Raw genomic sequence first — 6,436 nt, 5'->3', positions numbered from 1 at the left:
ATTTGAATTTTTTATATTTTTAAAGATAAAACTAAAAATTTGGGTTCATAAATTTTTTTTCATTTGAAATATCAGTATCACTATCACTAGTATAAGAATTTTGAATTTATCAATTTATCGGCTATTGGTTGAACTTTATCATCAGTTATTCATTCTCAGCTATAGCTGATAGGCTTATCTTTATCGATTTATCAGTTTTTGCTATGAATATTTTTGTTATTGTGCCCAGCTCTCTCTCTCTCTTCATATATATATATATATATATATATATATATATATATATATATATATATATATATATATATATATATATATATATATATATATATATATATAGGTAACTCGATTTACGTGTGTTTGATTTACGCGTTTTTGTTATAACACGACCAAAAAGATATTATAATTAGTTTAATTTGCACGATCTGTTTGCCTATATGAGATTTGGCCCAACCGCATTTTCAAACTGAGCGCCAGATAATTTCAAACTGCGTGCCAGAGAGTTCCGCAGCTGGCTGATAGGTGGGAGCTCTGCTCTTCTCGTGCCTCATTTGCAGTCTGCCAGCACTGAGTACAGACAGAATCTCTTCAATCTGCCTATAATTCATCAAAAATGGATTTTTGATAAAGTGGTAAAGCTCAGAGGAAGATGGTGACTGACTGTGGTATGAGTGTTGAAGGCAGTTGTTTTCTCTTATTATTTTTTGCTTTCTTCTATTATTTCTTGCTTTTCCCTTTACTTTAAATACACTTCTAGTATTTAGAATGGTAAATAATAAAAACATATTAATTTAGCCAAATAAATAGAGTATTTTGTACAAATCTTTTTGGACCACATCCCGCATCCTATTATATGTTGTTTCTTATGAGAATTATATGTTTGTTTTACGCAAGTTTTGATATACATGATGCCTCTTGGAATGCATCTATCATGTAAGTCAAGTTACTTGTATATATATATATATATATATATATATATATATATATATATATATATATATATATATATATATATATATTCCTTGGATATTGCTGTGGGCCAATGCAAAGCAACCACACTTCATAGTCAATGGTATTTTGGCAACATTTGATCAAGTTCCACTCCAAAATATCCAGAATTTTGGAACAATGTTATTTCGTTTCTATATTTTCTTATAGGTTCAAATAAAAAATGAGGAACATTTAAAAAAAACAAGTACAGTGGTACCTTGAGATACAAGCTGCCTGAGACACGAGCTATGATTTGATCATTTTTTCATTTTGAGAGATGAGCAAAATTTTGAGATACGAATCACGCTTTGAGGATGTTGCTGCTGTAGTCAGTGGCTTGGTGCATCGGTTCAGCCTCAGTTGAGCTAGTATCTACGTGTTTCCCATGGATTTCATGCACTGTGATTGTTCTCTCATCATTTTCACACCATTTATTTTTTTTTTCCTTTTTTTTTTTTTGTCTAAAGAAAGTGCAGTTTTAATTTATGTTTAATGTTTATGTGTGAATAGTGCCTGCATCCTTTCCTCCCTCTCCTCCTCCTCCTCCTCCACCATTTACAACCATTACCTGAAAATGTGTATCTCCAAGGTAAAAACACTAAATAAACTTTTGTTATTTCATATATGTTCATGCATTGATAAAGTATGCATATGTACATAACTGAAAAGGCAAAACAAATTTCTCTTATCTCCCCCATTCTCATCCACCAATGCTCATCACAGAAGATGGAAAACAATGTAAACAACAAACCTCTCTTTCTCTCTCTCTTACTAAAACTTAATTTATTCAATGGATAATGTTTGCAAGAACATCAATGAGCTCTTCTGTGATTATTAGAGCACCTAGTCTTCTACAGTCCGGCTGATCGACAGTCCCAAGTGAGAGTTGGGAATGCAGTAACATCCAACGGAATGCATCCTTCAAGATAAATATACTTTACGAGTAGATTATCTATTTATATTATCTTTTATGTTTTATTGTTTCTGTGCAATAATTATTATTTATAAATACCTTTTCTTACCTAAAAACACATTAAAAAAATAGGGGTGCTGTTTTTGGGAGGTTGGAATGGATTAATGGTATTTCGATGCATTTCAATGGAAAAAATTGTTTTGAGATACAAGCTCCGTCACAGAACAAATTAAACTTGTACAGGTAACTCAATTTATGCGTGTTTGATTTATGCATTTTTGTTATAACACGATCAAAAAAACATTATAATTAATTTAATTTGCATGATCGGTTTGCTTATACGTGATTTGGCCCAACCGCATTTTCAAACTGAGTGCCAGACGCAATTTCAAACTGCGTGCCAAAGAGTTCCGCAGCTGGCTGATAGGTGGGAGCTCTGCTCTTCTTGTGCCTCATTTGCAGTCTGCCAGCACTGAGTACAGACAAAATCTCTACAATCTGCCTATAATTCACCAAGATAGCCCCAAAATGTCCTTCATCTTCTGCATGTGGGGTTATTTTTGATAAGTGGATTTTTTATAAAGTGGTAAAGCTCAGAGGAAGATGGTGACTGACTGTGGTGTGAGTGGTGAAGGCAGTGATGCAGTGAGTGTTGTGTTTATGTATTCTGTTTTGTTATTTTCTCTTATTATTTCTTGCTTTTCCCTTTACTTTAAATACACTTCTAGTATTTAGAATGGTAAATAATAAAAACATGTTAATTTAGCCAAATAAATAGAATATTTTGTAAGAATTTTTTTGGACCACATCCCGCATCCCCCCTATTATCTATCGTTTCTTATGAGAATTATGTTTGTTTTCCACGAATTTTGATATACGCGATGCCTCTTGGAACGCATCTATGGCGTAAATAGAGAGTTACCTATATCTCAAGGTACCACTGTAATACTCTTTTGAACTGTTTCAGATAAACAACATTTGCATGCAGTGAGTGTAGAAAAGTCAATTGTTCTAGTGCCATGTGGCATTTTGCCAGCTCAGTTAAAAAATAATTATCTGAGTTGCCATCTTATCTTGGGCCACGACTTTCAACACATTACAATTTTCTGGTAAAACGCAGTAATGCAGTGAGAACAAATACTGACTAAAATACTAGGCAGAATAATATGCATTTGTACATGTAAAGTAGGACAGGTCTTAGAAAGGATACACAGGATCAAAGGTGGCCATTACAAGTTAGATTGTGAGCAGTTGCTAAAGAATCTTACTCTGACCTCAGTAACAGTGCAGGGTATGTTGCCTACAACAAGTTTCTCCTTACTTTTTGATTGCTATTGATACAAAATATTTTATATTTGCAGTCTAGATAACAAAGATATAGGTATCTAGGTAATTAAATATTTTGCCAAATTGTGCAATGATTGTGAAAACAAGGTGTTTAAAATTTTGTTTCATACCTAGCATACCATCCTGTGCATTTAGAGACAGCAGTGGCTAACATCAGATATGATTTTGACAAAACATGTCATAAACAAGCCACTGTATATTATTGTCTTTCTTATCTTTAGATACAACAACAGAAAAAATAGCTAATAAGGCCCTATATAGTGTACTTTTTATTTAACCAACAATATCACAAGCCCTGGAAGACTGGCTGTTCAGTTTAATATGCCATATACTAAATTCAAGCACTGACTGTTGAAAGCTGCTACAGCTTCTGTGAAGATGTCTCATAAAATGGAGTGCACAATAATTTTTCCTCTGTAGGAGGACATCCTGACTTTTGGCCTGTTCTTCAATGGTCAGCTGGGCAGAGCTCGTAAGGGGTTAGAATCTGAGCATTCAAAGAAGAGGTAAGACACCTTATATATAATAACAAAGTGGGAGCTGTAAAACTTTTCTGTGAAAATCCTTCTTTTTTCTGCCTTTAATGATTAAATCTGGTGCCTTGTATGTATATCTAACTGTCTTTTAAAGTTTTGAAAATAGGTGGCAGAAATTCTCAAATTTCACACTAAACTATAATTTTTTATAATTTGCAGACTTATTTGTATTATCTATGGCAACACTGCATATCATTATTACTATATCAAAGTACTATTATCATTACATCATATGAAGTAACAATCGGGAAGAAACACAGAATATGACCATACAAACACGAAATGTAAACAAATCAGTGATCAGTTGCATATTACATGAAGTCTTGCACTTGGCTGAGTGCATCCAATTTCACTCATAAAACTTTACCTTACAGTCTAAAATTTGCTTTCATAATAAGAACAATGCATAGAATGTAAAGACCATGATTATGTTGATTTTGAAGATAAGTAAAAAAAATCCATCTCTTTCATATATGCACACATGTATATAATATTTTAAAGTAAATTTCATGTCTCATATTTTAAAAAGTAATTTTCATTAAGTTTTTAGGGTGTAGAAATAATCTTTATATGTAAACTTTCTCATGTTTTAAAACCTTTTCTTTTATTGTTATTTTATTTTCATTATAAATTAAGCTTTATATGTAGCGATCTTTTGCCATAAGTAACACACATATGGCATCTATGTAGTCTTAGGAGCTAGTAAAAGAGGTTTACAAAATCTTATAAAACTCCATTTTTGCCAATTCAAATGGCCAGATTCTCCTGCTATTCAAATTAATAAGGGACTTATGGGAAGTTAAAGGTTATTTCAAATAAAAATCTATCTCATTGATTCCAATCATATAAAATCAAGATCTACCTCCTAATTATTTATTGGAATTTACAAGAGGTACTATAGATAAATGAGAAAATTTTACTTGTTACTTTTTTCTTTCAGAAATGTTATTCTTTACAGTTTTCTGAATATGTGCTATATGTTAAAAACAAAACAAAACATACTTGAATAAAATATGAAATCTGATTGAAATTATTATTATTTTTTTTCATAAAAAAAAAAAAAAAAAAAAAAAAAATCCTACCAGACATTATAATAAAATGCAAAAAAATTTCTATAGCAGGATTAGGTGTCCATCTTTTCCCCTGATGCTATCAGACATACAGGCTATATCATGCTGCAAAGATTATCTGCTGTCAGAGAAATTTGGTACAGGCATCAAGGAATCTTGTGCTTCAGTTTAACCTCTACTCCTAAAGATGGAACTGGCAGTAGTGAGCAAGCATGTGACACTTGACTTTTGAGTGGTCAGTACATTTTACAAGTAATCTTCACAGACGTTTGTTTCACCTCAAGTTAAAATGCATGATTTGATCAAGATACCCATGAGACATTTTGAATCACCTAGAAGAAAAGATATGCACTAAACACATAACTGGAAATACCTGAGTATATGGAAGTTGAATATTTTAAACAAACCTTTATCAGTTTTGACAGGATCCGGCTGCTTTTTATTGGCTGGGGAAATATCCTACTATATTCCATATCCTTTTGGTGAAAAAGCATAAAATGCAGATAAGCTTCAGAATGGTCCTCCAAGAATATCTTTACAGGAAAGCTTCAGTATTCTAGTGCTTGATGTTAGATAATATTTTTCCAATAAAAGCAGCCACTTCTCTTACATGATAGATGGTATTTGGAAAAACTAAAATGAGAATTCAGAACAGAAGGAACACAAATTGAAAGAAATATGAATATCAGATAACAATTTGGAAGAATTCAACAATATGCCTAAAATATGCTGAACTTTTAATATACACAAATAGAAAATTATTAAAAATATAAAAATAATAATAGGAGTAACTTCAAGTAATACTTATTTGAAGACATGTGTAATGGCAGTTGCTAATAAATATACGATACATTTCACTCATCAAATGTGTTTGATAAAACTCAAAATCTACTCTTCCTAATCAGAAGTGGAAACAGTTTCCAGAGCCTTTAGCAAAATATGCTAAGGTGCTGCTCGACATGAAAGCACAATTTCTTGTACAGTTACAAACAGCATAGTAGAAGAAAAAAAAAAAAAAAGAATGATCATATTCACTAAAGAACTGAAAAAATAAAACAATAATAGTAATAATAATAATAATAATAATATATCCACTTAAGATAATTTTTCTCTTAAGAGAGGTTAGGCCACACCTTCCTGCCAGTTGAAATGCATCATCAAGATTTATAATAATATAATACTGTGTTGTAACACACACTTAAAAAAAAAAAAAAAAAAAAAAAAAAAAAAAAAAATGAGGCTGAGATGATGTATGCACTCTTTGAAGGAAGTAAAAGGAGAGAGAGAGAGAGAGAGAGAGAGAGAGAGAGAGAGAGAGAGAGAGAGAGAGAGAGAGAGAGAGAGAGAGAGAGAGAGAGAGAGAGAGAGAGAGAAAGCTGAGGATTACTGGTGCAAAGAAAAATGCAATTGTTGATGATCTGTAAGTAAGCAATATAATATGTGGGGAGGGAAAATGGATGACTGCACACTACTTTCAAGAACATAATCAATATTGTATTCTTCAATAATGTCTAGTATCATATATTAGCATTGATGGCAATCATGATTTGTAGTGACCAGAATTTTGGATGAAAGAATGTTAA

The sequence above is a fragment of the Portunus trituberculatus genome, chromosome 41 (genome assembly GCF_017591435.1).
Source record: "Portunus trituberculatus isolate SZX2019 chromosome 41, ASM1759143v1, whole genome shotgun sequence".
In the NCBI taxonomy this organism is placed as follows: Eukaryota; Metazoa; Arthropoda; class Malacostraca; order Decapoda; family Portunidae; genus Portunus; species Portunus trituberculatus.
The sequence above is the reverse complement of the archived record's forward strand: the minus strand, read 5'-3'. Positions refer to the sequence as shown.